Here is a 23,984-nt window from a genome sequence, read left to right as displayed (position 1 = left end):
CAAAGCTGCAAAGTACTATATGAGCATTCAACATAAGTACTTCGCACACGGGGATAAAGCCACTAAATTCGTGATGAGCAGGATTAAGGGGAGGAGATCTGCAAATTATGTCCATCAGCTATCCACGCCCAGCGGAGATTCAATCTTCTCAGCTACTCAGATTGCTGCGCAATTTCGCACCTTCTATAACAACCTCTACAATCTCCACTCTCCTGAATCCCCAGATAAGAGTACCTCCGTCCTGGAGAGCTTTTTGGACTCTGCTAAGATTCCCTCTCTATCTTCCGATCAGAAACTTACATTAGAGGCCCCCTTTACTATAACAGAACTCAAAAAAGCAATGCTACAAATGCCTGTAGGAAAAAGCCCTGGCCCAGATGGCTTCCCACTTTCTTACTATAAAACTTTCCAAGACCTCCTGCTCCCCCACCTTCTTGACGTGTGTAACCAGACACTACTCGGCTGCCCTCTTTCTAGAGACATGACTGTTGCGCACATTTCACTTATACCAAAAGAAGGGAAGGACTCAAAACAGTGCTCCAGCTATAGGCCCATCTCCCTCCTAAACATAGACCTCAAGCTCCTGGCTAAGATGTTGGCCAATAGACTAGCTGTCCTTCTCCCTTGCTTGGTGCATGGGGATCAGGTTGGCTTTATCCGTGCTAGAGAGGGTAAGGATAACACTGCTAGAGTGATCAATACCCTCTGTCATGCTAAGAGACTTTCTTCTCCTCTGCATCTCCTGAGTACAGACGCGGAGAAAGCTTTTGACAGGGTGAACTGGCAATATCTAAAATACACCCTACAGAGATTCGGCCTTCCTGATCCCTATGTACTAGCAACCTTCGCCATGTATGAGCAGGCGACAGCAAGGGTGCAAGCTAATGGGAAACTGTCTGTCCCTTTTCCGATAAGCAACGGGACTAGACAGGGTTGCCCCCTCTCTCCCCTCCTGTTCATCTTGGCCTTGGAACCCTTTCTTGCAAACATAAGAAGTGATAGGGAGATATTGGGTCTATGTTTGGGAGGAAGGGAGCAGAAGGTGGCCGCATTTGCGGATGATGTCCTAATGATGACGATTAATCCTAAAGTTTCCATGCCACGTATCCAGCACCACCTGAACCACTTTAGCTTAGCTTCAGACTTTAAAATTAACGCTACCAAATCCTTGGTGCTTTGCGTGGGAATTTCCCAGTCTCTCAAAAATCAATTGATGTTGGACTCACCATTTAATTGGACCTTTACTACAATTACGTACTTGGGGGTGAAAATTAGTCCCAATATACATGACCTCTTCAATCTAAATTACATCCCTCTCAGAACATCTATTTTTGATGCTATTGACAAATTAGCGCAATCAAACCCAACTTTATCTTGGTTTGGTCGTAAAAACCTCTTGGCTTCATTAATCCTCCCTCGCCTCACCTACTTACAACAGGTATTGCCTATTTCGGTCGCTAAGCATTATTATGACCTTATCATCAAAAAATTTAGATCCGTTATTTGGAAGGGCAAGAAAGCGAGATTGTTGTTTTCCCTACTTACTAAACCAAAACATGCAGGGGGGATTGGTTTACCTAACCCAGAACTTTATGGCAAGGCTATCCTCCTCGCCAGAGCGGTGGCTTGGCTTCTCGCTTCTAATCCTTCCATTACAGTGGAAACTGAGATAGACATATTAAAGATGCCCCCCAGGGCAATGCTCTTGGGCTCCCAAATGGTCTTTCCAGGCCATTTTTCTCATTATCCAATAATTAAAGCTACCTTAGAGGCTTGGAAATGGTTTTCATCTTCACACATGTCTGTCCCATTCCCCTCTCCTCTCTTAACAGTGAAAGATATAATTGACACAGCCCCTTCCCTTGTAAAATTCTCAACTTCCCAAGAGCTCAGGTCCTCCCTATCTCATATTAACTCAAATACTCTATTAAACCCCCATCCTTGTGATATCTTTACTATAACATATATTAGAGCGTATCTGAAACAACATATTAGAATAGGGGACCTGACACGTCCTCTAGTTTGGTTCGAATCGCTTATATCTCTCCATTCCACACCTAGGAAACGTATCTCACAGATATATAGCAAACTGCGACTACCGCCTATGCTAGCCAAACCGTCTTTCGTCAGGAGTTGGGAGGGTGACCTCAATATAGTTGTCCCTTTTTATAGCCTGTCCAGACTTCTAAACTCTCCCCATGGGATCTCCCGTTGTGTCCGAATTCAGGAAAACAGCTACAAGATTCTTACTAGATGGTATAATACGCCTGATAAGACATCACTATACTCGGAAACTGCTTCGGACGTCTGCTGGAGGTGCCTTGGGGAGAAAGGGACTTTCTTTCATATTTGGTAGACATGCCCCCTCATCCTTGAATGGTGGAGAGAGATCTTTGCTCAATCTAATAAGATTTGTAAGACCTCTATATCAATGTCTCCACAACTTGCTCTTTTATCCCTCACTCTGGATGAACGTGAAGTGAAGCCTCCTTGGGTTTTTGCTCAAATGCTGATAGCGGCTCGTCTTTTGCTTCCCAAATATTGGCTTCAAACCCAGGTCCCGACTCTAGAAGAATGGTTTAAAAAAATAGACCAGCTTTATAGATTTGAGGAGTGGTCTTCCTGGGAAATGCGCGCTCATGGGGCCTTTCTTAAAAAATGGCTCACTTGGTCAGGGTTTAGATTTCCTCAAAATAAGCGGGACTCACAACTACTCCCTACTGTCCCACAAGTTTGAGGCATAATCTCCCCTCAAATTTTCTATCTTCCATCAACTTTCTTCCTTGGCTGTACATGGAGATAGGAGAGGATCTTGAATCCCAACTCATCACACTCAGAGAGGTAATCGCGCATGCTATTTTGTCCAAATTTGTAATTTGGCTAGAGGTTTACCTTGACTTTTGCTCATGTACTGGCTTATTTTCTCCCCTAATGATGTTTGTTTACAAACCACTAACACAACTCATGTCTCTTCTTTACCTAAATTCAATCTAATTGCCTATGTACTGCCCAACCGTACTTTATATGAATGTTAGACTCAAACTGTATCTTAGCTAACTCGCTATATATACTTGTACTTGAAAAAAAAAAGAAATAACTGCACCGCTGAGCGGCAAATGTATTTTTTCTTTTTACGCTAATACACTTCACAAAAGGCTTTAAAAGAAATAACTTCACTGCTGAGGGGCAAATGTATTTTTTTCTTTTTACGCTAATACACGTCAAAAAAGACTTTAAAAGAAATAACTGCCCTGCTAAATCGAAAATATATTTTTTCTTTTTACGATAATACACGCCACAAAAGGCTTAACAAGAAATAAGTGCACCGCTGAGCGGCAATTGTATTTTTTCTTTTTGCGCTAATACACGTCACAAAAGGCTTTAAAATAAATAACTGCACCGCTGAGCGGCAAATATATTTTTTCTTTTTCTGCTAAAACACCCCAAAAATGCCATTACAACAGATTATTGCACTGCTGAGTCTAAAATATATTTTTTCTTTTTACGCTAATACACGTCTGAAAAGGCTTAACAAGAAATAAGTGCACCGCTGAGCGGCAAATGTATTTTTTCTTTTTGCGCTAGCACACGTCACAAAAGGCTTATAAAGAAATAACTGCAACTCTGAGCGGCAAATGTATTTTTTCTTTATCGCTGGGTTCAGACCTGAGCGTTCACGATGGGGCGCTCTGTATGCGCAATTGTACCGGCGTTTACAATTGCGCATACAGAGACAAGCGAACGCCCATTGTCGCGCGTTCCCGAAAGTCTATGTACGGGAACGCACGACAAAACGCCCCAAAGAAGCTCAAGAACTTTTTTGAGCGTCGGGCGTTTTACAGCGCGATCGTACGCGCTGTAAAACGCCCAGGTGAGAACCATTCCCATAGGGAAGCATTGGTTTCTCCTTGTTGAGCGTTTTACAGCGCGTAGGAACACGCTGTAAAAGGCGCAAGTGTGAACTTAGGGTATATACTAATACACGTCACAAAAGGCTTTAAAAGAAATAACTGCACCTCTGAGCGGAAAATATATGTTTTCTTTTTCCGCTAAAACACCCCACAAAAGCCTTTACAACAGATTACTGCACCACAGAGCGGCAATTTTTTTTCTTTTTGCGCTAATACATGTCACAAAAGGCTTTACCAGAAATAACTGCACCGCTGAGCGGCAAATGTATTTTTTCTTTTTACACTAATATATGCCAAAAAAGGCTTTAACCTCTTGCCATCTGGGCCATTTGCCCCCTTCCTGACCAGGCCTAATTTTGCAAAACTGACATATCTCACTTTATGTGGTAATAACTTTGGAACGCCTTTATTTATCCAAGTCATTCAGAGATTGTTTTCTCGTGACACATTGTACTTCATGATAGTCATAAATTTGAGTCAAAATATTTCACCTTTATTTATGAAAAAAATCCTAAATTTACACAAAAATTTGAAAAATTTGCAATTTTCTAAATTTCAATTTCTCTGCTTTTAAAACAGAAAGTGATACCTCATAAAATATTTATTACTTAACATTCCCCATATGTCTACTTTATGTTGGCATCATTTTGGAAATGTCATTTTATTTTTTTAGGACGTTAGAAGGCTTAGAAGTTTAGAAGCAATTCTTCAGATTTTTAAGAAAATTGCCAAAACCCACTTTTTAAGGACCAGTTCAGGTCTGAAGTCACTTTGTGGGGCCTACATAGTGGATACCCCCATAAATGACCCCATTGTAGAAACTACACCCCTCAAGGTATTTAAAACCGATTTTACAAATGTTGTTAACCCTTTAGGCGTTCCACAAGAATTAAAGGAAAATGGAGATCAAATTTTTAAATTTCACTTTTTTGGCAGATTTTCCATTTTAATCCAATTTTTTTCTTTAACACATCGATGGTTAACAGCCAAACAAAACTCAATATTTATTACCCAGATTCTGCGGTTTACAGAAACACCCCACATGTGGTCATAAACTGCTGTATGGGCACACGGCAGGGCACAGAAGAAAAGGAACTCCACATAGTTTTTAGATGCCATGTCCCATTTGAAGCCCCTTGATGCACCCTTACAGTAGAAACTCCCAAGAAGTGATCCCATTTTGGAAACTAGGGGATAAGGTGCCAGTTTAATTACTACTATTTTTGGGTACATATGATTTTTTGATCATTCATTATAACACTTTATGGGGCAAGGTGACCAAAAAATTGGTTGTTTTAGCACAGTTTCTATTTATTTATTTTTACAGCGTTCACCTGAGGGGTTCAGTCAAGTGACATTTTTATAGAGCAGATTGTTACGGACGTGGCGATACCTAATATGTATACTTTTTCTTATTAATTAAAGTTTTACACAATAATAGCATTTTTGAAACAAAAAAATTATGTTTTAATGTGTCCATGTTCTGAGAGCTATAGTATTTTTTATTTTTTGAGAGATTTTCTTATGTAGGGGCTCATTTTTTGAGGGATGAGGTGACGGTTTTATTGGTACCATTTTATGGGACATACGCGTTTTTGATCACTTGGTGTTGCACCATTTGTGATGTAAGGTGACAAAAATTGCTTGTTTTGACACCGTTTTTTTTGTTTGTTTTTTACGGTGTTCATCCGAGGGGTTAGGTCATGTGATATTTTTATAGAGCTGGTTTTTACGGATGCGGCAATACCTAATATGTATACTTTTTTTTATTTGTTTCACTTTAACACAATAATAGCATTTTTGAAACCAAAAAAATGATGTTTTAGTGTCTCCATGTTCTAAGAGCTATAGTTTTTTTTATTTTTTGAGAGATTTTCTTATGTAGGGGCTCATTTTTTGCGGGATGAGGTGACGGTTTTATTGGTACCATTTTGTGGGACATACGCGTTTTTGATCATTTGGTGTTGCACCTTTTGTGATGTAAGGTGACAAAAATTGCGGTGTTCACCCGAGGGGTTAGGTCATGTGATATTTTTATAGAGCTGGTTTTACAGACGCGGCAATACCAAATATGTCTATTTTATTTTATTTTTAACATTTAAAAAAAAATATATATATTTCTTACTTGGGGATTTTTTTTTTTTACATGTGAAACCTTTTTTCTATTTTATTTTTTCAACCCTTTATTTTTTTTATTTTTTATTTTACACTTTTCGTCCCCCATAAGGTCATACAAGACCTCTGGGGGACATTTACTTCACTTTTTCTTTTTTTTTTTCACTGTTGATTTCTCCTGTAACTGGGGCTGACATAGTAGCCCCAGTTACAGAAGAAATGCACCCCCCAGAGAGGCTGTACAGCATAATTCTGCGCTGTACAGCCTCAGAGCAGGGCTGATCGAGGTCTGTGAAAGACCTCACACAGCTCCTGCACTCTCCGGTCCCGGCAATCACATGACCGCCGGGCCGGAACAAGAAGCGCATAGCGCATAGCTGTGTATGCAGCGATCCAGAAGGCAGGGACACCTGGGCACTGTCCCTGCCTTCTCTCTGGGTTGCCCTGCTGTCATTGACAGCGGGCATCCCGATCAGCAGCTGCACGATTAGCGTGCAGCTGCACTTTCTGAACGGACGTTCTGGAACGTCCGTTCAGAAATAGAGAACCACCTCCCGGACGTTTATAGTCTATGGGCGGACGGGAGGTGGTTATTTTTTTTCCAGTTACAAAGCAAGGGTTAACAGCCAAACAAAACTGAATATTTATGGCTCTGATTCTGTAGTTTACAGAAACACCCCATATGTGGTCGTAAACCGCTGTACGGGTACACAGCAGGGCGCAGAAGGAAAGAAATGCCATACGGTTTTTGGAAGGCAGATTTTGCTGGACTGGTTTTTTGACACCATGTCCCATTTGAAGCCCCCCTGATGGACCCCTAAAGTAGAAACTCCATAAAGGTGACCACATTTTATAAACTACACCCCTCAAGGTATTCAAAACAGGTTTTACAAACTTTGTTAACCCTTTAGGTGTTCCACAAGAATTTATGAAAAATAGAGATACAATTTCAAAATTTAACTTTTTTGGCAGATTTACCATGAATTTTTTTTTTTACAGTTACAAATCAAGGGTTAACAGCCAAACAAAACTCTATATTTATGGCTATGATTCTGTAGTTTACAGAGACACCCCATATGTGGTCGTAAACCGCTGTACGGGTACACAGCAGGGCGCAGAAGGAAAGAAATGCCATACGGTTTTTGGAAGGCAGATTTTGCTGGACTGGTTTTTTGACACCATGTCCCATTTGAAGCCCCCCTGATGGACCCCTAAAGTAGAAACTCCATAAAGGTGACCACATTTTATAAACTACACCCCTCAAGGTATTCAAAACAGGTTTTACAAACTTTGTTAACCCTTTAGGTGTTCCACAAGAATTTATGAAAAATAGAGATACAATTTCAAAATTTAACTTTTTTGGCAGATTTACCATGAATTTTTTTTTTTACAGTTACAAATCAAGGGTTAACAGCCAAACAAAACTCTATATTTATGGCTATGATTCTGTAGTTTACAGAGACACCCCATATGTGGTCGTAAACCGCTGTACGGGCACACTGCAGGGTGCAGAAGGAAAGGAATGCCATACAGTTTTTGGAAGGCAGATTTTGCTGGACTGTTTTTTTTACACCATGTCCAAATTGAAGCCCCACTGATGCACCCCTAGAGTAGAAACTCCAAAAAAGTAACCCCATTTTAGAACCTACGGGATAGGGTGGCTGTTTTGTTGGTACTAGTTTAGGGTACATATTATTATTGGTTGCTGTATATTACACTTTTTGTAGTGTAAGGTGACCAAAAAATGGCTTTTTTTACACCGTTTTTTTTTTTTACGATATTCACCTGAGGTGTTAGCTCATGTGATATTTTTATAGATGAGGAAGTTATTACGGATGCGGCGATACCTAATATGTATACTTCTTTTTATTTATGTAAGTTTTACACAATAATATAATTTTTGAAACAAAAAATAAATCATGTTTTAGTGTCTCCATATTTTGAGAGCCATAGTTTTTTCAGTTTTTGGGCGATTATCTTAGGTAGGGTCTCATTTTTTGCGGGATGAGATGACGGTTTGATTGGCACTATTTTGGGGTGCATATTAATTTTTGATTGCTTGCTATTACACTTTTTGTGATGTAAGGTGACAAAATTGTTTATTTAGCACAGTTTTTTTTTTTTGCAGTGTTTATCTGAGGGGTTAGGTCATGTGATATTTTTACAGAGTCGGTCGATACAGACACGTCGATACCTAATATGTATATATACAGTACAGACCAAAAGTTTGGACACACCTTCTCATTCAAAGAGTTTTCTTTATTTTCATGACTATAAAGGCATCAAAACTATGAACACATGTATTAAGGCTGATGTCAGCCTGTATTTGTGGGCAGGGCGTCAGTACCCTATATATACCTGTTAATCCTGTCCCTCCAGTGGTGTGTCTCACTTACTTTGTAGGAGGAGCCACATCTAGCTGCCATGCAAGCTTCACGTCTGTTTTTTCCAGCTTCACGTTGGTTTGTTCAAGTGCCATTCGCTACACAGTGCCACGATATCAAGAGAGGTCGTTCGGTTACACGTAAGTTCTTGGAGCATGAGCTCCCTCCTACTCACGGCTACGGGCAGTAGCACTCCTCCACGAAGGTTCTGCGGTTCAAGGTGGAACGCATCCACTTCCGCCCGCCCTCCTCAGGCACCTCCAGCCAAGCACCGATCGCAACACCTCCCACACACGTCCGTCCACTCCAGGCTCGCACTTGGGGACCGCACATCCCAGTCCTAGCAGGGTCGCAGGCACGGGGGTCCCCCTTCCCCTCCCTGCAGCGGCCATGAGCGCGCCACGTGCCCACTCGGAAATATCCACCCCAGATTTTAAAAAAAAGGGGATAATAAAATCATTGCCCCTGCAGAGACGCTATATAGCAGAGGCGGCACAGGTGGGAAGCAGTGGGCATTGTTGCCGGCGCTACGCCAAGCTGCGGCAGCCCAGCTTCCAGTCTGTGTCAGGGGCAATTTTGGTGTGCGTATTTACATATATTAATCAACAGCACATGGGCCAGTAAGTTACTTGGTCCCTGCAGGTCAGAATTGTGTCACGGCATGGAGGCAGGAATTCACACTGCCAGCAGGTGTCAGGGGTCCAAAATTGCGCTTGACAGGCTTATCTGTCGCCTGGACCACTCAGGCCAAGTTCAATGTTGTACGTCACCTGGATCGTCCAGGCCAACTTTAAACGTTGTATGTCACCTGGATCGTCCAGGCCGAGTTTAATGTTGTATGTCACCTGGATCGTCCAGGCCGAGTTTGATGTTGTATGTCACCTGGATCGTCCAGGCCAACTTTAACGTTGTATGTCACCTGGATCATCCAGGCAGAGTTCAATGTTGTATGTCACCTGGATCGTCCAGGCCAACTTTAGCATTGTATGTCACCTGGATCGTCCAGGCCGAGTTTAATGTTGTATGTCACCTGGATCGTCCAGGCAGAGTTTAATGTTGTATGTCACCTGGATCGTCAGGGCCGAGTTCAATGTTGTATGTCACCTGGATCGTCCAGGCCAACTTTAGCGTTGTATGTCACCTGGATCGTCCAGGCCAACTTAACGGTGTATGTCACCTAGATCGTCCAGGTTCAGCTACCACTGATACCATGTCACATCATTTATCTTGTCTCTGGGTCACGCCAGGATGAGCTAAATGTTGGGCGACAACTGGACCTTCAATTTAGCCAATGTTGTTCGCACGCCATATGTCATATTGAGTCCGCCACACCCCACTCCAGGCCATCCGGGCTCGGTTCTTAGTTAGGAGTCTCCCGGATGGTCAAGGGGTCTCACGGTCCTCATCCTATCCCCACGGGTACGTTATTCAGTTTACTTAATGTTTTTCCCAGATTCCTAGAAGTGTCTCCAGCCATTATCATTCTAAAAGCAGTCAAAGCCCCGCAAGGAGATGCCCTACGCGGACCCCACGGGTGCCACAACCCCGGCATACAACACCCTAGTGATGGATTAGAATCTCTGATCTCAACAGCAAAACACCTCATAAGACAATCATTAGCCCCAAATACGTTCAGGAATTATAAATCGGGGTTGAAAGCGTTTGAGAGATTTAGACTTCTCTATCCTCAGGGCGGCCGCGACAAAATATCTTACTTACTGGCGTTCATAGCCTTCTGCCATTCCCAACAAAAGCTCTCATATAATACTATCAAATTATACCTAGCAGGCCTTCAACACCATTTAATGCTCAGTAATCCGGGTTGTTCCTCTATCTTGTCCAACCAGGCCATCAAGGCGGCCCTCAGGGGAATACAGAAAAATGCAAAACATGCTGCCACCCGCAGACAGCCGGTGTCCAGCAAGCTGTTCAGGGATTTGTCTTCTGCCCTGGACGGCGATCCTTTTGGGCCCTTGACCAGCACGGTCATCCAAGCGGCCATGTTTCTAAGTTTTTACGGCTTCCTCCGGCCAGGAGAGTTCACTGGCAGCTCTCCGAGACACGGCTGTCTTCGCAAAGAACAACTGTCATGGCACAATAACTATTATGTACTCAGCATTCCGTCAACCAAAACAAACCAGACAGGGCCACCCACGGAAATTAAATATTTCCCTACCCGGAATAATTGGTGTCCAGTCCAGATCCTCAATAAATTATTGTCCCTGTTGCAGACAGCGCCTCCTGACAGTCCGCTCCTGCCCTTCAAGAACAAACCCCTCTCTTCAAACCAATTCACGTCCCACATCCACTATCTGGCGGCAGGTCTGTGGTACGACCCAGGAGCCATTTCGGGTCACTCGTTCCGTATCGGGGCGGCATCGTCAGCTTCGAAACACCAAGTCCCCGCTCACGTTATTCGATCCATGGAGCGCTGGAGGTCATCTTGCTTCAACAGATAAATTCCGAATCCACACCGGGAAATCTCTCAAGCTTTTCAGTCGTTGGCGTTATAGGTCATGCGGGCTGGAAGAATATGAATAAACCAGTTTAGTCACCATAGTGTACTTGTCTTTATTGCCCTCTCCAGGCCTACCCACGTCCGTGGCTTCCGGCACAACTCAGCCATAGTTCAGGTTCGGCATGCCTTACCCACGTCCAAGACGCGTTCAGCCAAGCCCATAAGTATTAAGGCTGATGTCAGCCTGTATTTGTGGGCAGGGCATCAGTACCCTATATATACCTGTTAATCCCGTCCCTCCAGTGGTGTGTCTCACTTACTCCCTCCCTCCCACCCCTTTCTTCACACACTCCAATAGGGTACGCCCTCTCCAGGCCTACCCTCGCCCGTGGCTCCCGGCACAACTCAGCCATAGTTCAGGTTCGGCATGCCTTACCCACGTCCAAGACGCGTTCAGCCCTGCCCATAAGTGGAATTATATACATAACAAACAAGTGTGAAACACCTGAAAATATGTCATATTCTAGGTTCTTCAAAGTAGCCACCTTTTGCTTTGATTACTGCTTTGCACACTCTTGGCATTCTCTTGATGAGCTTCAAGAGGTAGTCCCCTGAAATGGTCTTCCAACAGTCTTGAAGGAGTTCCCAGAGATGCTTAGCACTTGTTGGCCCTTTTGCCTTCACTCTGCGGTCCAGCTCACCCCAAACCATCTCGATTGGGTTCAGGTCCGGTGACTGTAGAGGCCAGGTCATCTGGCGCAGCACCCCATCACTCTCCTTCATGGTCAAATAGCCCTTACTTTCAAAGTTTTCCCAATTTTTCGGCTGACTGACTGACCTTCATTCCTAAAAGTAAAGAAGGCCACTTGTTTTTCTTTACTTAGCTGCTTTTTTCTTGCAATAATACAAATTCTAACAGTCTATTCAGTAGGACTATCAGCTGTGTATCCACCTGACTTCTCCTCAACGCAACTGATTGTCCCAACCCCATTTATAAGGCAAGAAATTCCACTTATTAAACCTGACTGTGAAGTGAAACTGTGAAGTGAAAACCATTTCAGGGGACTACCTCTTGAAGCTCATCAAGAGAATGCCAAGAATGTGCAAAGCAGTAATCAAAGCAAAAGGGGGCTACTTTGAAGAACCTAGAATATGACATATTTTCAGTTGTTTCACACTTGTTTGTTATGTATATAATTCCACATGTGTTAATTCATAGTTTTGATGCCTTCAGTGTGAATCTACAATTTTCATAGTCATGAAAATAAAGAAAACTCTTTGAATGAGAAGGTGTGTCCAAACTTTTGGTCTGTACTGTATATTTTTTTGTAAGTTTTACACAATAACAAGTTTTTTTAAAACCAAAAAAAATGAGTTTTTAATGTCTCCATATTCTGAGCCATATTTTTTTTATTTTTTGGGTGATTATCTCAGGTAGGGGCTAATTTTTAGCGGGATGAGGTGACTGGTAGATTGGTACTACTTTGGTGGTCATACGCCTTTTTGATCGCTTTCTTATGTACTTTTTGCGATGTAAGGTGATAAAAAAATGGTTTATTCAGCACGGTTTTTATTTTTTATTTTTTACAGTGTTCATCTGAGGGCTTAGGTCATGTGATATCTTTATAGAGCCGGTCGATACGGACGCGGCCATACCTAATATGTCTACTTTGGGGAAAATTACTTTTTTGTTTATTTTTACTTAAAACTTTTAATTTTTTAGGGGGAAAACTTTATTTTTTCAACTTTTTTTTTTTCACTTAATTTTTTGTCCCACTTTGGGACTTCAACTTTTGGGGGTCTAATCCCCTTTACAATGCATTCCAATACTTCTGTATTGGAATGCATTGGCTGTATAAGTAATACATTGTGTATTACTCATACAGCTTCCGGCCTATGAGATCCAGGGGGCTGGATCTTACAGGCTCGTCACCGAAAGGCAGCGCCGATGCCTCAGGAAGGCATCGCGTTGCCTTCCATGCCATCGGGTCCCCCCTACAGCCGCATGGGGACCCGATGGCACCGCCGCCCGCAACATGTAAAAGCCGCAGGTCTGAATTGACCTGCGGTTTGCGGAGATCGCCGAAACGGGGGCAACTCAATGATTTGAGCAGGCACCTTGTTCCGATCACCGCCCACCTCCCGTGGAGCCCACCGGTACGTCATGTGTCCTTAAGTACCAGGACATCATGCCGTACCGGTACGTCATGTGTCCGCAAGAGGTTAAGGACTGGTATAGGTGTACTATTGATAGGTGTGCAGTACAGAGGGGTGTAATACACTTATAATATACTTTCTAACATAGAAACCATATTATAGTGGATTTGTATTGTGCAGCAGTGGTGAGCGGTTCTGCAGCGATACTGTAGCTACACAGAGTGACAAACGCAATTAGAAAAAATAATTATAACTGGTGTGTCACCCCCCAAAAAAAACTGATAGAAGCGGGGTGTTTTATACCAATAATATACTTTCTATATAGTGCGTTTGGGTACAGCAACATTTGTTTGCTATTTTGCTGCGTTCCCTCTGCTACACACAGTGACAAACGGTATCGGAAAAAATAATTATAACTGGTGTGATATACCAGTCGCCCCCCCAAAAAAACTGATTGAAGCGGGGTGTTATATACCAATATACTTTCTTTATAGTGCATTTGGGTACTGTATAGTGCATTTACGCATGCTCGTACGCGAAAATTATATTGCCGATATTTTGCATTGAAAAAAATAATGAATATAGATCGCAAATTCGAATAATAAATCTGGTATGTAACTGTCCATGTTGTGGGACTATTTGTGCACGTCTAGTAATTATTTCTTGGCTGCAAATATGAGCTGAAGGTTTTTCTGGTTCGCCTGCCATTAAGATGAATTTGACCCACCGCGAACATGCCGTGCCGCCAGCGTTTTGTCAGAGCGGGAATTTAGTACTGCTGGGGGCATAATAACTAATAAGCACATCCGCCTGTCAACTGAAAATGCTGACAGGTTGACTCTTATAAAAATTACGTCTCTACTCCACCAGAGGAAAGCGGCTCAACATAATGTCACTTTAAATGTTTTTGTATAATGTACAGAATACAATGAATTCCCATGCACCCCTTCCACCACAAAAAAGGGTATATGTTCAATCTTCCTTTTCTTGTCCTCCTCCTCTGACATAATATCAACATACTGAGGCCTCATGCACAGGACCGTTGTGTGCATCCGTTGTTCATCCGCGGAAAATGCACCGTTGTTCATCCGCGGCTATGATCACGTTCCGAATATCCCATCATTGGTGGCCAGTGCGGCCTCCCCTCTCCCCCCCCCAGTTAAAATCACGTTCTGAATCCCCCATCATTGGTGGCCAGTGCGGCCTCACATCTCCCCCCCCCTAGTTAAAATCACGTTCCGAATACCCCATCATTGGTGGCCAGTGCGGCCTCACATCTCCCCCCCTAGTTAAAATCACGTTCCCCCATCATTGGTGGCAGTCGAGAGTTCCGATCGGAGTCCCAGTTTAATCGCTGGGGCTCCGATCGGTAACCATGGCAACCAGGATGCTACTGCAGTCCTGGTTGCCATGGTTACTTAGCAATTTTTAGAAGCATTATACTTACCTGCGAGCTGCGATGTCTGTGTCCGGCCGGGTGCTCTTCCTACTGGTAAGTGAAAGGTCTGTGCTATAGGCAATGCGCCGCACAGACCTTTCACTTACCAGTAGGAGGAGCGCCCGGTCGGTCACAGACAGCGAAGGTAAGTATAATGCTTCTAAAAATTTCTAAGTAACCATGGCAACCAGGACTGCAGTAGCGTCCTGGTTGCCATGGTTACTGATCGGAGCCCCAGCGAATAAACTGGGACTCCGATCGGAACTCTCCACTGCCACCAATGATGGGGGAACATGATTTTAACTAGGGGAGGGGGGAGATGTGGGGCCGCACTGGCCACCAATGATGGGGGATTCGGAACGTGATTTTAACTAGGGGGGGGAGAGGTGAGGCCGCACTGGCCACCAATGATGGGGGATTCTGAACGTGATTTTAACTGGGGGGGGGGAGAGGTGAGGCCGCACTGGCCACCAATGATGGGGGAACGTGATTTTAATTAGGGGGGGAGAGGGGAGGCCGCACTGGCCACCAATGAATGTAATACAGGGAAGGGAGGGGGGTCTGCACCCTCCTGCCTGGCAGCACCTGATCTCTTACAGGGGGCTATGATACGCACAATTAACCCCTTAGGTGCGGCTCCTGAGGGGTTAATTGTGCTGATCACAGCCCCCTGTAAGAGATCGGGTGCTGCCAGGCAGGAGGGGGCAGTCATGTACACAGTTCGTAGGATATTCTAACTTGAAGCGTCCCCATCACTATGGGAACGCCTCTGTGTTAAAATATACTGTCGGATCTGAGTTTCACGATCTAACTCAAATCCGATGGTATATAACATAGAGGCGTTACCATGGTGATGGGGACGCTTCAAGTTAAAATATACCATCGGATTGGAGAAAACTCAGATCCTATGGTATATTAACTCCTGACTTTACATTGAAAGTCAATAAGGGAAGGATCCGTTTGCAATTGCACCATATTGTGTCAACTTCAAACGGATCCGTCCACATTGACTTGCATTGTAAGTCAGGACGGATCCGTTTGGCTACGCACGGCCAGGCGGACACCAAAAGGACTTTTTTTTCATGTCCGTGGATCCTCCAAAAATCAAGGAAGACCCACGGACGAAAAAACGGTCACGGATCACGGACCAACGTAACCCCGTTTTGCGGACCGTGAAAAAATACTGTAGTGTGCATGAGGCCTTATTAGGCTGCCCTCGCTCCTTATGTTGTAGAGAGTCAGCTCACCTGCAGGCCTTCGCATACAATGTTTTAGAGGTTCAGCTCACCAGCAGGCCCTCAGCTACAATTATTTAGATGGTTAGCTTACATGCAGGCCCTCGCATATAATGCTTTAGAGTGTCAGCTCACTAGCAGTCCCTCACTTACAATCTTTTAGAGGGTCAGCTCACCTGCAGGCCCTCGCATATAATATTTTGGAGGGTCAGCTCACCAGCAGGCCCTCACCAACAATCTTTTAGAGGCTTTTATATGGTCAGATCACCTACAGGCCCTCGAATATAATGTATTAGAGGGTCAGCTTACCAGCATGCCCTCACCTACAATCTTTAGAGGGTCAGCTCACCTGTAGGCCCTTAACCATAATGTTTTTGAGGGTCAGCTCAGAAGCAGGCCCTCACCTACAATCTTATAGAGGACCAGCTCACCTGCAGACCCTCACATATTATGTTTTAGAGGGTTAGCTCACTAGCAGGCCCTCACCTACAATCTTTAGAGGGTCAGCTCACCTGCAGGCCCTCGCATATAATGTTTTAGAGGATCAGCTCACCAGTAGGCCCTCAACCATAATGTTTTACAGGGTCAGTCCACTAGCAAGCCCTTACCTACAATCTTTAAGAGGGTGAGCTCACCAGCAGGCACTCGCCAATAATGTTTTACAGGGTTAGCTCCCCAGCAGGCCCTTGCATATAATGTTTTAGAGGGTCAGTTTACCAGAAGGCCCTCACCTACATTCTTTTAGAGGGTCAGCTCACCTACAGGTCTTCGCAAATATTGTTTTACAAGGTTAGCTCAACAGCAGGCCTTCACCTACAATCTTTTAGAGGGTCAGCTCACCAAAATGCCTTAGCATATATGGTTTTAGAGGGTTAGTTCACCAGCAGGCCCTCACCTACAATCTTTTAGAGAGTCAGCTCAGCAGCAGGCCCTCAACCATAATGTTTTACAGGGTCAGTCCACAAACAGGCCCTAACCTACAATCTTTTAGAGGGTAATTTAACCTACAGGCACTCTTATATAATATTTTAGAAGGTCAGCTCACCAGCAGGACCCTCAACCATAATGTTTTACAGGGTCAGTCCACCAGAAAGCCCTTACCTACAATCTTTTAGAGAGTGAGCTCACCAGAAGGGCCCTCATCTGCAATCTTTTATAGGGTCAGCTCACCTGCATGTCCTCACATATAATGTTTTAGAGGGTCAGCTCACCAGTAGGCCATCACCTACAATCTTTTAGAGGATTAGCTCACCAGCAGGACCTAACCTAAAATCTTTTAGAGGGCCAGCACACTAGCAGGCCCTCACCTACAATCTTTTATAGGGTCAACTCACCAGTAGGCCTTTGCATATATTGTTTTAGAGGGTTAGTTCCCTAGCAGGCCCTCACCTACAATCTTTCAGAGGGTCAGCTCTCCTGCAGGCCCTTGCATATATTGTTTTAAAGGGTCAGCTCACCAGCAGGCCCTCACCTACAATCTTTTAGACGGTCAGCTCACCAGTAGGCCCTCTACCATAATGTTTTACAGGGTCAGCTCACAAACAGGCCCTAACCCACATTCTTTTAGAGGGTCATCTCACCTACAGGCCCTCTCATAATATTTTAGAAGGTCAGCTCACCAGTAGGCCCTCACCTACATTATTTTAGAAAGTCAGCTCACCTGCAGGCCCTCACCTACATCCTTTTGAAGGGTCAGCTCGCCAGCAGGCCCTCACCTACAATCTTTTGATGGGTCAGCTCACCTGCAGCCTTCGCATATAATGTTTTAGAGGGTCAGCTCACCAGCAGGCCCTCAGCCATTATGTTTTACAGGGTTAGCTCACCAGCAGGCCCTCACCTACAATCTTTTAGAGGGTCAGCTCACCAGCAGGCCCTTAGCCATTATGTTTTACAGGGTCAGCTCACCAGAAGGCCCTCATCTACAATCTTTTATAAGGTCATCTCACCTGTAGGCCCTCTCATATAATGTTTTAGAGGGTCAGCTCACCAGTAGGCCCTCAACCATAATGTTTTACAGGGTCAGTCTACAATCTTTTAGAGGGTCAGCTCACCAGCAGGCACTCACCAATAATGTTTTACAAGGTTAGCTCCCCTGCAGGCCCTCCCATATAATGTTTTAGAGGGTCAGCTCACTAGCAGGTTCTCACCTACAATCTTTTAGAGGGTCAGCTGACCTGTAGGCCCATGCATATAATGTTTTAGAGGGTCAGCTCACCAGCAGGCCCTCACCTACAATCTTTTAGAGGGTCATCTCACCTGCAGGCCTTCGCATATAAAGTTTTAGAGGGTTCGTTCTCCAGCAGGCCCTCACCTACAATCTTTTAAAGGGTCAGCTCACCTGTCAGCCCTCGCAAATAATGTTTAAAGGGTCAGCTCACCAGCAGGCTCTCAACCATGATGTTTTACAGGGTCAGCTCACCAGCAGGCCCTTACCTACAATCTTTTAAAGGGTCAGCTCACCTGCAGGCCCTCTCATATAATGTTTTAGAGCAGGGGTACTCAACTGGCGGACCGCGGTCCAAATACGGACCGCGGCCGCCAGTTGTCCGGACCCCGGCCATCCTTCAGAGCGCTGCTCCTCTCCTGCACACTGTACCGTGCAGGAGGAGGAGCTTACCGGCGCACTTCCACCTGTCCCACAGCGCAGTGAGACAGGGCTTCCTCCACATGTAGCGCTCCTCCTCCTGCACGCTCTGGCAGCTCTGCTCAATACAGCGGCGGGGCACAGGAGCTGATAGTTCTCAGCAGCGCAGGAGGAGTCTCTCCCTCCCCCCTGTGCTGCTGCTGTCCACGCCGCTGCCAATAAGAAGAGGCAGGAGGAGGAGGGGAGGGGCTGTGGCCACTGCGCCACCAATGAAGAAAACTGACCTGTAATACAAATACAGGAGGCGGGTGCTGGAATCAAATAGCCGGCACCCGAGCTCTGTGACAGGGAGCTGCGATCAGCTGCAGTTGAGTTAACCCTTCAGGTGGGGTACCTGAGGGGTTAATTGTAGCTGATCGCAGCCCCCTGTCACAAAGGTCGGGTGCCGGCTATTTGATTCCGGCACCCGCCTCCTGTATTTGTATAAGAAACGTTGGTGGCACAGTGCGCCCCCCCCCCCTAGTATAAGAAACATTGGTGGCGCAGTGCGCCCCCCCCCCCCCCCCTATAATAAACATTGGTGGCTCAGTGGGAAGTGCCAATGAGGGTTAAAAATAATAAAAGAAAATTAACTCACCTCCTCCAGTTCATCGCATAACTGCCGGTCTCCAGTTCTTACTTCTTTCTTCAGGACCTGTGGTGACGTCACTGAGCTCATCACATGGCCCATTACCATGGTGATGGATCATGTGATGAGCTCAGTGATGTCACCACAGGTCCTGAAGAAAGAAGTAAGAACTGGAGACCGGCAGTTACGCGATCAACTGGAGGAGGTGAGTAAATTATTTTTTAACCCTCATTGGCACTGCCAACTGCACCACCAATGTTTATTATATTGGGGGGGGCGCACTGCGCCACCAATGTTTATTATACTGGGGTGATGGGGGGGCGCACTGCGCCACCAATCTTTATTATTTTGAGGGGGGGCGCACTGCGCCACCAATGTTTATTATATTGGGGGGCACACTGCGCCACCAATGTTTATTATATTGGGGGGCACACTGCGCCACCAATGTTTATTATATTGGGGGGCACACTGCGCCACCAATGTTTATTATATTGGGGGGCACACTGCGCCACCAATGTTTATTATATTGAGGGGGGCGCACTGCGCCACCAATGTTTATTATACTGGGGTGATGGGGGGGGCACACTGCGCCACCAATGTTTATTATACTGGGGTGATGGGGGGGCACACTGCGCCACCAATGTTTATTATTTTGAGGGGGGGCGCACTGCGCCACCAATGTTTATTGTGATGGGGGGGCACACTGCGCCACCAATGTTTATTATTTTGAGGGGGGGCGCACTGCGCCACCAATGTTTATTATATTGGGGGGCACACTGCGCCACCAATGTTTATTATATTGGGGGGCACACTGCGCCACCAATGTTTATTATATTGAGGGGGGCGCACTGCGCCACCAATGTTTGTTATACTGGGGTGATGGGGGGGCACACTGCGCCACCAATGTTTATTATACTGGGGTGATGGGGGGGCGCACTGCGCCACCAATGTTTATTATTTTGAGGGGGGGCGCACTGCGCCACCAATGTTTATTGTGATGGGGGGGCACACTGCGCCACCAATGTTTATTATTTTGAGCGGGGGCACACTGCGCCACCAATGTTTATTATATTGGGGGGCACACTGCGCCACCAATGTTTATTATACTGGGGTGATGGGGGGTGCACTGCGCCACTAATGTTTATTATACTGGGGTGATGGGGGGGCACACTGCGCCACCAATGTTTATTATACTGGGGTGATGGGGGGGCGCACTGCGCCACCAATGTTTATTATATTGAGGGGGGGCGCACTGCGCCACCAATGTTTATTGTGATGGGGGGGTGCACTGCGCCACCAATGTTTATTATTTTGAGGGGGGGCGCACTGCGCCACCAATGTTTATTATATTGAGGGGGCCGCCAGACGAAAAAGTCGGACATGTAGTACTTTTAGTCTGGCGGCCTCTCACCGTGCTGCGCCGTAACTCTGCCCCCATCCCCATTATAGTCGATGGGCACAGAGCAGCGGCACGGCGAAGTAGTGGCAAGATGGATCTGACAGGGTGAGCAGCCTGTCGGATCCATCCTGCTGCAAGTGTGAAAGTACCCTTACTAATGAGCGCTTCCATCATGGAACGCCCATTAGTACAGCCTTTACCTCCACCGCTACTTGTGCTAGTAAAAAAAAATATATATTACGGCAGTGTTTCCCAACCAGTGTGCCTCCAGCTGTTGCAAAACTACAACTCCCAGAATGCCTGGACAGCCTTTGGCTGTGCGGGCATGCTGGGAGTTGTAGTTTTGCAACAGCTGGAGGCACACTGGTTGGGAAACACTGTATTACGGTACCTCCACCTCCATTTGCTCACGCTGTGGAGAACACTCCCTGCTGACTAGAAGCTCAGGACAGGACCTACAAGACGTCATCACGTTAGAGCACTGGTCCTGAGCTTGCAGTCAGCAGCGAATGTTCACCGCAGCCAGGTGAATGCAAATTATTATTATTTTTTTGCAAAAGCAGAGAAGGGGGGCAATACTCTTACTGGGGGCACTAATGGGGACATTATTCTTACTGGGGCACTAATGTGGCCATTACTAATTCTGGGACTTACCCGGGGCGCTCCACTATAACGTCAGAGCGCCCCACGCGCATGTATCACATGATCGCATGGCATCTTTACTGTTGGCGTTCAGCTCGGACCTTCACCTGACTGCAGACCCTGGTATGTGGACCTTTAATAAAACTAGTTGAGTACCCCTGTTTTAGAGGGTCATTTCACCAGCAGGCCCTAACCTACAATCTTTTACAGGGTCATCTCACCCACAGGCCCTCACATATAATGTTTTTGAGGGTCCGCTCACCAGCAGGCCCTCGCCCATATTGTTTTACATTGTTAGCTCACCAGCAGGCCCTCGCCCATAATTTTTTTAATCCTTAGCTAAGCAGCAGGCTCTCGCCCCTAATTTTTTCGATGCTCAGCTCTGCAGCAGACCCTCACCCCTAATGTTTTAGATGGTCAACTCAGCAGCAGGCACTCACCAGTAATGTTTTAGAGAGTCACCAGCAGGCCCTTTCTCCTAATGTTTTTGAGGGTCACCAGCAGGCCATCAATCATAATTTTTCAAGGGTGTATGAAACCCACCTTCGCATGATTGATACAAAGCTCCCTTCAGCTTTAGATTACAGAGCCTGAACTGTCCCTGCAGTCTTCCTATACTCTCCCTTTGCTCACCCTACACTGTTTAAGAACTCTCCCTATGATCTCCCTACACTGTCCCTGCAGTCCAATATTCCACAATTAAAGGCCTCTTGAACACTGTCCCTAGTGCTTGTCACGTCTTTCCCTATACACAAATCACAGTGAATTGGCGGAGACCGCGCAGGATGAGGCTTTTAAAGGGCTGTAACATCACAGGGGATGACCAATTGCTGATTGTCTGGCTGCATAGCATTATGGGTCATATCACATTCCTGGGCTTATTTTTACTTTGTGACGTGTAGCCCCCATTTGAGGAAAAAAAAAATGATTTGTTGCCACTTCGGATTGAATTCCACTTCAAATGCTTCGATTCTCTCAACAATTAGTCATCAGATCAGTATAACACAGTCAGAAAAACTATCTAAACAGAAAATCTGTCTCTACAAGTTATGACAGGGAGGAGGAGATAGCTGAAGCAGAAAACTCATGTCCCTTCAGATGCGAGGCTAAAGAGTATGTAATGATGAATTGTTTGCTATAGAAATAACTTCACTGAGATGAATAGAAATTCTTTGTATAAAATATCCAGCCCAAACTCATATAATTTACATTAAAAAATGATGAATAATTTACATATATACTATTCAGCTGATGAACCAACTTATTGCACGGCTTATGGTTTATGCTAGTCTCAGATTTATTTTAGCCATTTGAAGTACAGTAGGCATTTATTCTATGTACCGTATTTTTCGCCTTATAAGACACACTCCCCCCCCCCCCCCCCAAAGTGGGAGGAAAATTGCAGTGCGTCTTATGGGGCGAATGCTGCTGTTTACACTGATACACCGCTGACCACATGCTGCACAGCGTGGCGGATGGTGTATCAGTGGGGAGGGAGGAGGGGCTAGGGGCCTGCATCTAGTTTTGTAATGGCAGCGGGGCCCGGTGCAGTCACTGTATTCTATTGCACCGGGCCCCGCTCACTGTACTAATCGTATCTACGGTAACTGCAGGCAATGTTTAAATATAGAATATGTTCGATCCAGCAGCCTGTACTTACGACTATAGCAGGCAGGAGGCAGGAGGCTGGGCAGCAAAACTTCCTACGTCATGTGCCTGCTCTGCCCACTTTATGAATGAAGCAGGCGGCGCGGGCACGTGACATAGTGAGTTACGCTGCCAGTGCCCGCCCGCCCAGCCTCCTGCCTCCTGCATCCTGCGATCGTAAGTACAGGCTGCTAGATCGAACACGGCCCGGTGCAGTAGAATAAAAATGACTGCACTGGGCCCCCGCTGCCATTAAAAATACTAGTGTAGATGCCAGCCCCCACCCCCTGTATTGGAGGTCATTCACAGTGGCTGACACTGTTATGGGGGTGGATCTGTGGATGACAAATAGCATAAGATGCTTTTTATCTGTCATCCACAGATCCCCCCCATAGCAGTGTTATGCCATCCACAGATGCCCCCATAACAGTGCCATCCACAAACGCCCCCATAACAGTATGAGCCACAGACCCCCATAACAGTGTGAGCTACAGACCCCTATAACAGTGTGAGCTACAGACCCCCATAACAGTGTCAGCCACAGACCCCCATAACAGTGCCATCCACAGACCCCCATAACAATGCCATCCACAGACCCCCATCACAGTGCCATCCACAGACGCTCATAACAGTGTCAGCCACAGAACCCCATAACAGTGCCATCCACAGATCCCCCATAACAGTGCGTCATCCACATATCCCCCATAATAGTGTCTTTCACAGGCTACCTTTAGTTCAAATCCCACCAAAAGCACACTTTTTGGTTCAAAATATTTTTTTCTTATTTTCCTCCTCAAAAACCTAGGTGTGTCTTATCGGCTGGTGCGGCTGGTATGTGTTATTTATTTGCTTTGAATTTTCATTGAGCATTAGTGACCTTAGCTTTTCAAAGCATAATGTGTTGCTCAAGCATATTAATCCCTATTCTCTGTACTTTTATCCTTCCTTTTATACTTCATTATAAGTATATTTCCTTTTTCAACCTGCTAAATACAACATACAATTCTACATCAATATTTTATAGTGGAAATCTGGAAAGTGAATATAATATGCTTTGTTCTGAAAGCTCATATACAAAACTGATACATTTTGACATGGCCCTCCTGGATGTGACCTCTACACCTAATTCTATTGTGATTTATAGGGTATGTACAATAAAATTCAAAATCTATTTGCTTGAGAGCTTTCCTGGTTCCCTGAAGTCCTATGTTTTGTATATTACTTGGTATACTATTGAGAACTACTTATTTAAAAGATATATATGTAGCACGATACACTACTCCCTAACATACCTTTAACATGAGAATGAAATGGATTATTAGAGGAATATCCACATAACTTATGGCTTACAGTATATTTCATTTGTGACCCTCAAGTGAGAGATCA

This window comes from Bufo bufo, chromosome 5 (assembly GCF_905171765.1).
Source record: "Bufo bufo chromosome 5, aBufBuf1.1, whole genome shotgun sequence".
Lineage (NCBI taxonomy): Eukaryota > Metazoa > Chordata > Amphibia > Anura > Bufonidae > Bufo > Bufo bufo.
Note: the sequence above shows the minus strand (reverse complement) of the source record.